Source organism: Hevea brasiliensis, chromosome 4 (genome assembly GCF_030052815.1).
Source record: "Hevea brasiliensis isolate MT/VB/25A 57/8 chromosome 4, ASM3005281v1, whole genome shotgun sequence".
Taxonomy (NCBI): Eukaryota; Viridiplantae; Streptophyta; class Magnoliopsida; order Malpighiales; family Euphorbiaceae; genus Hevea; species Hevea brasiliensis.
The window spans coordinates 103,532,296-103,544,379 of record NC_079496.1 but is presented as its reverse complement, the minus strand read 5'-3'; the positions used below and the strand labels follow the sequence as shown (position 1 = coordinate 103,544,379).

The window sequence follows — 12,084 nt, the reverse complement described above, 5'->3', positions numbered from 1 at the left end:
TGTTCTGTACCCTTGCTGTTTGTTCATTGGCTGATTCTGCAAGTTGGACCATGAGAAATTGGGGTGGTTCTTCAATCCAAGGTTGTAAGTATTTGAATATGGGTTGTTGAGCTGCCTCTAGTTGGAGTTTCCTTTATTATTCACATAGTTCATCTGTTCTATGGAGGATTCATTGAAGTTATTACATTCCGAAGTCATATATCCTCCTCCACAGCTGTTGCAGTGTTGGTTGCTAGTTCCAATAGCATTGGCTTACATTCTGTCAAGCCTCTTTGTGAGCTGGTCAAATTGAGCATTTATCATGCTTAAGGCATTCACTTCTAGGACCCCTGTTACTCTCCTTATATTTCCCCTTTCATTTGACCACTCGTAGTTGTGATACGTAACCCTTTCCAGAAGTTCAAGTGCTTGTGTTACCGTTTTCTCCATTAGGTCACCTTCTACAGCTGAATCTACTATGCTCTTTATGGAAGGTAATAGCCCATTATAGAAATTCTGAACTAGAAGCCAATCCTCTATGCCATGGTGTGGACATTCTCTCTGCAGGTCTTCATACCTCTCCCATGCATCATAAAGTGATTCACTTTCCTTTTGTTTGAAGGTATTAAGTTCAACTCTCAACTTTGCAATCTTTACAGGTGGGAAATACCTTGCTAAAAAAGCTTGTGAGAGGTCTTTCCAAGTGGTAAATGTTCCAGCTAGTTGAGAAAGTAACCACTTCCTCGCCTTGTCTCGAAGGGAGAATGGAAATGCTCTGAGTCTTATAGCTTGATTAGAGACTCCATTCATCTTGAATGTATCACATAGGGCAAGAAAGCACTGGAGGTGGTAATGTAGATCTTCCGTTGATGAACCCCCAAACTGGGTTTGTTGAATCATCTGGAGCCATGCTAGTTTCAATTTAAAATTATTGGCTTCCACTGTGGGTCTTGTAACACTAGGCTGGAATCCTTGTATAAATGGAGCTCCGTAGTCCCTCAAGAGTCTTAGCCTGTTGTTGTTGTCGGTTATGATTGGAGTTTCTGGATTTCCTTGATCTTGTTCTTGGTGTCTCCTTTCTCTCCTGATGGCTCTTAGAGTTCTATCTATTTAGGGATCCAAGTCCAAAAATTCTTCCTCTGGCTTTGTTCTGGTCATGCACCAAACCAAATACCTGAGAGAAAATAAAAGAATTAATTAAGTAAATTTAAACAATAATAATAAATGCATAAATAAGCTAAAGTGCTTATTGCCTAGTATTGCTAAAAATAAATTCCCTGACAACAGCGCCAAAAACTTGTTTGTTGGTTTTACAACCACTGTAAGTGCACGGATCGCTAACAAGTAATAAAGTAGTGAGTGAAGTATCATTCCCACGAGAAATTTAGTTAGCAAATACCAAACTACATAGTAATTTTGACTATTTAGGCTACCGAATATAGATGAAGAGCGAGTTAAATCTATTTTGAATGCTGAAAGTAAACTTTGAATTAAACTATTTATAAAAGCAAATCCAGAATTAAGATTTCACACTGCAACCTTACTATGAATTTTGATCTTGTCTATTCATCGGATTGAGAATCGTTGCTTTGATGGAAATTAATCCTAAGATATCCTAGGTCCTCTTTGAAAGCACTCAAGGTGTATTTTAATTAACCTAAACCCTACTTTTATGGTGATTAAATTAATTAAAACCCTTTAAGATCTATTATTACTTATGAAACTCCATGAAGGATTTCAGCCTATCTCTAGGTAAGATTTCTTAAGTTCAATATTTTGATTTTCCAACATTAACCTTCACCTTTCAGTTCTTCAATTAGTATCTTTTATCATGTCTAGGTGGGTACCAACACATAACATGCATTAAGAACAAAGAATATTAAATCAAAGGGCAAAACTCAGATTTAATAAACAGAAACTTAATATTGATCTATAATAACGATTACAAGTGCTACTCTCCTAATTCCAGAATAAAGGAATTACTCACTCATGAGTTTAACAAACATAATGAAAATAAAATGAAAGAACATAAAAAAAAAAAAAAAAAATCTGCCTAAAGAAATGGAAAAAAAGAACCGAAGAGGATTTTCTGCAGCTTTGAACTTGTGGAACTTCTGCTGAAGATTTTCCTTTTTATGCTGATGCTCTTATTCTCCAAGGCAGCTGTGACGAATATTTGTATGAAAAATATCAAAAGCTCTCTCTCTTTTCTCTTTGTTTTTTTTTTCTTCTCTCCTTTTTTTTCTTTTTCTGCTTTCTGCTGCCCCTATTTATATTAAATAATCTAGGGTTAGGTTTTTAAAGTCTTTAAGGCATTAGGAGTCTTTCCTCTCTGTAGAAACTGGGGCTGGAACCCGAATCAGGAAACTGGCTGCTGCATGATACACGAGCCATGTGTCACTACACGGCTCAGGGCCGTGCAACTTAATAGAGATTGAATGGTTGCATATTATATTGACACAAGAGATTACATGAGGCATTGCTAGTTACACGGGTCTGATTACATGGCCCGTGTTCTTTTGCTCTTCATAGAGTTCTTCAAGCTTAGCTCAGCAGAGACTTACATGGGTCTCCATAGTTTACACGTGTTTGTGGCTTTGATTACACGGCCCGTGTAAAGTGTATCAGCAGCACTTCTCTGTCCTTTGGTCTTTCCAAGCTTTCTTCTTTACACCTATGCCTTGGAACTTCTTTGAAACACCTGAAAACATACAGAAAACATAGAATTTAGAGCTTGGCAGTGGAATTTAAAAAAGTTAATGAAATCAATGATTATGCATGAGATTACTTATCCAAATGCTATGAAACAATATGCAATTGTACATAAAAACTGTTAGTAGTATGCCCTAGAGCATATCATTTCGCATGTATCTTGTACGTATTTTTATTAATAAAAGGCAATTTCACTTTTTCGTTTACATAATGTATTTATGTGTAATAGAAAAGGTCCATTCATATTTTGTTAGAAATTCTATTCTTAAGTTGTTAAGAATATGAGTGATAGTATTTCTAGCATAAAGTATCATAAATTAGTTCACAATCGAGGATACTTCACACAGGATATGACTTATCTAGAAAGATTGAAATCATGTTTGTTCCTAAGGTATTTATATGAGATATAAATACGATGGAGTGATGAGTCTCATGCCATATAACAAACATAATAGGCACATATACATGATAAGTAGGCCGAACCAGTGACGCATATGACAAGCACATGAAGTTTACTCTTGTCAATGCATTGTCATATATCATATCAGTGCATATAATCTTTAGACTTGAAATAATACAGTTATCTTATATATAGGTGGTCTGAGTTCGATACTACTTTCATACTTGTACTGTGTATGGGTATATGGGCATGTGTTGGCTCCTACCAGTTATATATGGAGATAGGAGTTGATCAAGATGGAATCTGTTACCCTAAGTAAATAGGGATAAAATCCTATGTTTATTTAATTATTCTTAATGTTTCAAGTTCCTAGCCAGGACAGACAGATTTAGTCAGAAAAAGAGTTTCTGACAAGAAAATCTAATTAATCAAGAACTGGAATTAAAATAGAACATAATATTCATAGCAAATGGGGTTTGACATAAACCATGACTCTAGCTCGAATTGGGATTTTGTAACAAAGAGATTCTAGTGTATGGTAAGATATGATTAACGGTTCATTTAAGGTATTCCTTACTACTGATTGGGTGGCCATGGCACACTATGCTAGGTGTCAACCATGGTCTATGAGATGCCTAAAATGATTTAGAGAAATCATTTATGGTAAGAAAGAATTTTAATGATATTAAGAGTTAATATCATATCTCATTGCCAATTAGTGATGAGCCTAGTGAGTCATACACATATACAAGAAAATCACCAAGTAAAATGTAATTTTATTGATTAATTAAAGAGTTTAATTGATTAATTAAATAGGTTTGATTTGCAATAAGATTACAAAGTTCCTAGCATGACTTGAAACCAAATATGAGTTATTAGATGTATAGCATAAGTTAAATTTATATTTAAAGTGTTTAAATATGAATTTAATTGTGAGAAATTAATTAATAGAGATTAATTAATTAATTTATATTTGATATAAATTGATTTAAAGAGGAGAAATAATGATTTTGGGTTGAGAACATAAGGGTAATTTGGTCATTTCACATGGTGACATGTGGCACCATGAGATGGTGACACATGGAATCATATAAGCATGCCATTTGTCTTCCTATCATGTAAGATTATTAAAGTCAAGATTAAGTCTAGTTTTGACACTTGGCTTGATGTGATTGAGTCAATTAAAAATAAGATGCAATGAGGTGATGACATGTGGCATAGGGTTTAAGTGACTTAATGACCTAATTATATAAAAAGGAAAAGAAAAGAGAAACATAACACTCTTATTCTCTTCCTCAAGGTGGCGGCGCACCTCTCTCCCTCTCCTCTTCATCTTGTCTCATCAATTCAAAGTTTGAATTAAAATTGCTAGAAATTATTTCTAGTGTCCTATACACACATATAACCTCTCTAAAGGTAATATCCCAATTTATAATTGGTTGACAAAGGCTTGAGAAGCAAATTGGGGGCTGCCCATTGGTGATCTTGGTGTGGACAAGCTAGAGGGACAACACTTGGGGTCCTAGGTGCTTCCTAAAGGTGCCAATTACATCCATAGTGCATCAAAGAGGTTAGTGCTCTAACTCCTCTTTTAAACTAGGGTTTAAATGAATTAATTTGTTAATTCACAATCTTGAATGGCAAACATAGATCCTAATACATATTAAAAGTGTTTTAATATGCAATGGAGCATTGAAATTAATTAGACACATAAGAGATGTGGTATGATGCATGTAACCCTAGAAGGAAATTTTTTGAAATTCAATGCTATAATGAACTAATCAACATGCTTTTGCTCCTACAATCGGTATCAGAGCTACTATATTTGCTATTTAGATTGATTATTGAGATTTAATTGTGTGATTGAATTGATCTAAAGTTGTTTGGATTAACCAATGGTGGCGGCATGCATGTTGAGGTCCTCATTTGTGGCGGCTTGCATGGTTATGTACAACCATGCGCATGGTTTTGGGTTTGATGTATGGGCTTGGTTTTTAAGGCCCATAATTAGGCCCATGCTTGATTAAATTGTTTAATTAAGAATTTTAATCACACAATTAAATTTTGATTCAATTGTTTGAATGAGATTCAAATCTGAATTTTTAAATTTGTTTGAATGAAATTCAAATCTGAATTTTTTAGTTGAATATGAGATATTCAATTTAATGTTAGTATGTATGTTTTATTTAATTGTTAAATGGTAATATGCATGATGGATGATCATGGACAATAAAAGACCAATGTGATTGGATTTATTTCTTTTATTTTTCTTTGGGTTGTAAAATAATTAGTTTTATTTTTGTTGGCATATATTATAAGTGTTGTAATAATTTGGGTTGTAATTTCATTTATTTGAGGACTTTAAAGTCCATATTCTTGTAAATTCACCTTGGTATGCCAAGGATTACAATGTAATTAAATTGCAAAAAGATTAAGAAGGTCAAGAGCATTGATGGGACCAGTGGGAGAAAATCAAGATCAAGTGTTGATTATGTACTCCTTCAGCAACTCTTGTAAAATGAATGAATGAAATACACCTAGGAATGCCCTGATTCAATTCTTGGTGGCTCAGAATTGAATCCTTTAGAAAGTCCATGATTATACCATATTTATTGTTTATCCATGTATGCATGAGATGTATGGGAATGTATGCAAGTACATGATATATGCATGCCAAATGGATAATGTGTAAAGTGAGACCATAATAGTAATTAAGCCAAACACTAAATCTTCCAAACAAATGATTAAGTTGGAAATGGTATAATTAAAGTAATTATATCATGGGCCCTCCATTGAGAAAATTATTTTAAGAAATTTTAAATATTTACATGTGATGTATTTAATTTAAGAGATTTTCTTAAGAATAATTGTTAAGCATGAGATATTGTAAATATGTAAATAGCTGATGGCCAATAATGGATGTGCCTGAGGACATTAAAATTATTTGCATGTTTACTAGCTTAATGGGATCAACTTAACTAATGCAAGATGAATCAATAATGGATGTGCCTGAGATTTTGAGCATTAGGGGCTAGATAAATGATTGAACCTCATATGAGATGTGATGGGCAAGGAGTTGCTTACTTATAGTTTATTGTAATTCCAATAATGGATGTGCCTGAGGATGATCAATAAGACTATAAGAATTCAATCACCCACTAGAAATCCATCCAACTAGGATTTCCATTTCCTACTTTGGAAGTGTAGGATTCGCCAAGTCAGTGGGAGGACCAATTTGATTAAAAGACCATAATCATTTTGGTTAATTACTTGATACATTTACTAATTAATCTAGTTATTTTCTACAGTTAATTTTCTAATTATAATGAGCACACAATAACCACCACCATCCAATATACTTGCGAGCATACTTGATCACAATAGGTTGATGGGACTTAATCTTTCTGATTGGCTAATAAATTTAAAACTTGTCCTGAACCTAGAACGTATTGAATATGTTCTAGACTCAAATGTTCCTGGTCCCTTACCTCCAGTGGCCACTTAAGAGAAACATGACACTTTGAACAAGTGGAAGGAGCATGATATGAGAGCCAAGTGTAATATGCTTGCTTCTATGAGTAATGAGTTACAGAAGCAGCATAAAAATATGCAAAGTGCAAGTGAGATCCTCCTTCACTTTTAAGAGTTATATGGTGAGCATAGCAGGAATGCTAGGTATGAGATATCTAGGCAACTATTTCGAATGAGGATGTCTGAGGGATAGAATGTTGGGGATCATGTCCACAAGATGATTCAGTTTATAGAGCAGCTGGAACATCTTGACTTTAACATAGATTTCCAACTCTAGACGGATTTGATCCTTCAGTCCTTACCTGAGTCATTTGGGAATTTGGTGACAAATTTCCATATGATTAAGTAGGAATACACCTTGGCTGGTTTACTTAACATGCTGGTTATTGCTCAAAAGAATATGTCGAGCAATAAAGGAAAAGAGGTAGCTTTGATTGCATCTTCTTCTTATGTTGGAAAGTCCAAAAAGAAGAAGGACAATAAGAATAAGAAACCTCAAGTTCCAGGACCTTCTAAGAAGATAGCCAAACAAAAAGGGAAGACCAAAGTTGATGGAGGCAAAGGAAAGTGTTTCCACTGTCAAAAGGATGGGCACTGGAATAGAAACTGCCCAGAGTATAGCAAGTAGTAGCAGCTTGCAATAACGAGATGTTAGACTCCGGTTGGCAATGGCTAAACTGTTGAAGCTTTAGCTATAGGATCTAAATCTTTATACATGTGTGGACATGTTTTGTATTTAAATAAGGTTTTGCATATACCTGATGCTTTTAAGAACATCATTTCTATATCTAGTTTGACTAGAGATGGTTATAAATTTCAGTTCATAAATGATGTTTGTAATATTTATTTTGGAAATAAAAATGTTGGTTTGGGTTATATGCATGATGGACTTTGTTATTTAGATAATAATGTTAAATACAAATCCAATGCAAGCAATCTAAATGAATGTAATGCCATGATGAAAATCAATTCAAGTTCAAAATATATTTGACACTTAAGATTAGGTCAAGTTGCAGAAAATAGAATTACAAAGCTGGAGAAAATGGGAATTTTATCCTCATTAGGTTCTGAACCTACTCCAACTTGTGAATCCTGCCTTCAAGGCAAAATGACTAGATCACCTTTGTTGGATAAGGACTAAGAGCTGAAAATATTTTGGAGCTAATACATAGTGATGTATGTGGTCCATTTAAGGAAATTGCTAGAGGCGTTTTTCATTACTTTATTACCTTTACTGATGATAAATCAAGGTTTGGGTACTTGTATTTGATGAAATACAAACATGAATCCTTTGAAAAGTTCAGAGAATTTAAATCTAAAGTAGAAAATCAAACAGGAAAAAGTATTAAAACTCTTCGATCAGATCTTAGAGGTGAATACTTAAGTACTGAATTTGATGAATACTTGAAAGAGCATGGCATTATTTCCATCTTACTCCTCCAGGAACACCACAATTAAATGGTGTATCTGAAAGGAGAAATCGTACCCTATTAGATATAGTACGTAGTATAATGAGCTATATTGATATGCCAGTCTCCTTTTGGGGATTTGCATTAAAATCAGCTTTGCATATTCTGAATGGGATTCCATCAAAATCAATTTCTTCCACACCTTATGAGATATGGCATAGAATAAAACCAAGTCTTAAGCATGTTAAGATTTGGGGTTGTCCAACTTATATCAAAAAGTTGAACACTGATAAATTGGAAACCATATCAAAAAAGGGTCGATTTGTTAGATATCCAAAAGAAAGTTTTGGATATTATTCTTATTTGCCTACATCACAAAAGGTTGTGGTAAGTAGAGATGCCATATTTCTTGAACAACAGTTCATTGAAGAAGGTGGCAAAGGAAGGCAAATAGAGTTAGAATTGGAGAATTATGATCAACCAATAGATCAAATGGATATAGATCCATCTAGTCAACCTACTCCTATTAATGAAACATCTACAGTAATTCCTCGCAGATCAACTAGGATATCTCACCCACCAGTGAGATATGGTTTTTTTTCATGGAGATGAACAATAATTGTTTACTCATGAAGAAGTAGATCATGGAGATGATCCACTTACTTATGAAGAAGCTATATCAGATATAGACTCTTCAAAATGGATTAAAGCTATGAAATCCGAAATTGATTCCATGTATAAGAACCAAGTTTAGGACCTTGTTAACCCACCTGAAGGTATTGTACCTATAGGGAATAAATGGGTTTTCAAGAAGAAAATTGGTTCTGATGGAAAGGTAAAACCTATAAAGCAAGGCTAGTAGCGAAAGGTTTTCACCAAAGAAAAGGAATTGACTATGAGGAGACTTTCTCGGTTGTTGCCATGCTTAAATCAATTAGGATTCTATTAGCAATAGCTGCATACTATGATTATGAGATTTTGCAGATGGATGTCAAAACAGCTTTTCTCAATGGATACATTGAACAAAACATTTTCATGGAATAACCTAGGGGTTTTGACTCCGAAGATGGTTCCAAGGTATGCAAGCTAAAGCGATCCATTTATGGGTTAAAACAAGCTTCAAGGAATTGGAACATCCATTTTGATGAAGCCATTAAGTCATTTAGTTTTATAAAAAATTTGGATGAACCATGTGTATATAAGAAGGTTAGTGATAGTGCTATCACTTTCCTTGTCTTATATGTGGATGACATTCTGTTGATAGGTAATGACATAGGTATGTTGACAACTGTAAAGGTATAGTTGTCAAATACATTCTCCATGAAAGACTTAAGGGAGGCAACCTATATTCTTAGAATGTGCATCTATAGAGATAGAGTGAAAAGAATAATTGATTTATCCCAAGTCTATACTTGGAAAAAGTGTTAAAGAGGTTTAACATGCTTGATTCTAAGAGAGGATTGTTACCAGTGAGACATGGTATCCACCTTTCTAAAGAGATGTCTCCAAAGACAACATAAGAAAGAGATAAAATGGTCAGGATTCCATTTGCTTCGGCTATTAAAAGTTTGATGTGTGCAATGATGTGTGCTAGGCCAGAAATCACATATGCTATTAGTTTGACTAATAGGTTTCAATCCAATCCAAGTTTGGAACACTGGATAGCTGTCAAGAATATTCTTAAGTACTTGACAAGAACTAAGGATTTATTCTTGATTTATGGAGGTGGTGACTTATAATTGGATGGTTATACTGATTCTGATTTCCAATCAGATATCGATGATAGAAAGTCTACCTCTGGGTATGTGTTCATTTGTAATGGAGGTGCAGTCAGTTGAAAGAGTTCCAAACAGAGTACAACTGCTAATTCCACTACAGATGCTGAGTACATTGCTGCATCAGATGTTGCAAAAGAGGCTGTTTGGATATAAGGAACCCCAGTCTCACCATAAATCCAAACACATAGAAAGGCGCTACCATATTATCAGAGAGATAGTTGGGCGAGGTGATGTAGACATGCAGAAAATAGCATCAGCTAAAAATCCAGCTGATCCATTCACTAAGCCTATGTCACAAGCTCAGTTAGATCGACATCTTGAGAAGATGGGTCTAAGATATTGTAATGAATGGCTCTAGTGCTAGTGGGAGATTGTTAGTAGTATGCCCTACAGCATATCATTTAGTATGTATCTTGTACGTATTTTATTAATAAAATGCTATTTCACTTTTTCGTTTACATAATGTATTTATGTGTAATAGAAAAGGTCCATCAATATTTTTTTAGAAATTCTATTCTTAAGTTGTTAAGAATATGAGTGACAGTATTTCTAGCACAAAGTATCATAAATTAGTTCACAATCGAGGATACTTCACACAGGACATGACTTATCCAGAAAGATTATAATTACATTTGTTCCCAATGTATTTATATGAGATATCAATAAGATGGAGTGGTGAGTCTCATGCCATATAACAAACATGATAAACACTTATACATGATAAGTAGGCCGAACCAGTGATGCATATGACAAGCACATGGAGTTTACTCTTATCAATGCATTGTCATGTATCATATCAGTGCATATAATCTTTAGACCTGAGATAACACAGTTATCTTGTATATAGGTGGTTTGAGTTTGATACTGCTTTCATACATGTACTGTGTATGGGTATATGGGCATGTGTTGGCTCCTACTTGTTATATATGGAGATAGGTGTTGATCAAGATGGAATCTGTTACCTTAAGTAAATAGGGATAAAATCCTATGTTCATTTAATTATTCTTGATGTTTCAAGTTCCTGGTCAGGACGGATAGATTTAGTTAGAAAAGAGTTTCTGATAAGAAAATCTAATTAATCAAGAACTGGAATTAAAAGAGAGCATAATATTCATAGCAAATGGAGTTTGACATAAATCATGGCTCCAGTTCGAATTGGAATTTTATAACAGAGAGATTCTAGTGCATGGTAACATATGATTAAAGATTCATTTAAGGTATTCCTTGTTACTGATTGGGTGGCCATGACATGCTATGCTAGGTGTCAACCATGGTCTATGAGATGCCTAAAATGATTTAGAGAAATCATTTATGGTAAGAAAGAATTTTAACGATATTAAGAGTTAATATCATATCTCATTGCCAATTAGTGATGAGCCTAGTGAGTCATACACATATACAAGAAAATCACCAAGTAAAATGTAATTTTATTGATTAATTAAAGAGTTTAATTGATTAATTAAATAGGTTTGATTTGCAATAAGATTACAAAGTTCCTAGCATGACTTGAAACCAAATCTGAGTTATTAGATGTATAGCATAAGTTAAATTTATATTTAAAGTGTTTAAATATGAATTTAATTGTGAGAAATTAATTAATAGAGATTAATTAATTAATTAATTTATTTATATTTGATATAAATTGATTTGAAGAGGAGAAATAATGATTTTGGGTTGAGAACTCAAAATTACAATATAAAGGTAATTTGGTCATTTCACATGGTGACATGTGGCACCATGAGATGGTGACACATGGCATCATATAAGCTCGCCATTTGTCTTCCTATCATGTAAGATGATCAAAGTCAAGATTAAGTCTAGCTTTGACACTCGGCTTAATGTGATTGAGTCAATTAAAAATAAGATGCAATGAGGTGGTGACATGTGGCATAGGGTTTAAGTGACTTAATGACCTAATTATATAAAAGAGAAAAGAAAAGAAGAAACATAAAACTCTTATTCTCTTCCTCAAGGTGGTAGCACACCTCTCTCTCTCTCTCCTCTTGTCTCATCAATTCAAGGAGAATTGCCCAAAATTCTTTAAATTAAAATTGCTAGAAATTATTTCTAGTGTCCTATACACACATACAACCTCTCTAAAGGTAAGAATCCAATTTATAATTGGTTGGCAAAGGCTTGAGAAGCAAATTGGAGGCTTCCCATTGGTGATCTTGGTGTGAACAAGCTAGAGGGACAACACTTGGGGTCCTAGGTGCTTCCTAAAGATGCTAATTACATCTATAGTGCATCAAAGAGGTTAGTGTTCTAACTCCTC

General features: G+C 34.0%; 1 non-coding gene across 1 annotated transcript; it reads left to right on the top strand.

Annotated features, from left to right (window-relative positions):
* Positions 1-517: 517 nt before the first annotated feature.
* On the top strand, positions 518-624 carry LOC131179636 (small nucleolar RNA R71). The gene has a single exon (XR_009148526.1). It is a non-coding gene; the product is annotated as a small nucleolar RNA R71 (small nucleolar RNA).
* Positions 625-12,084: the final 11,460 nt, after the last annotated feature.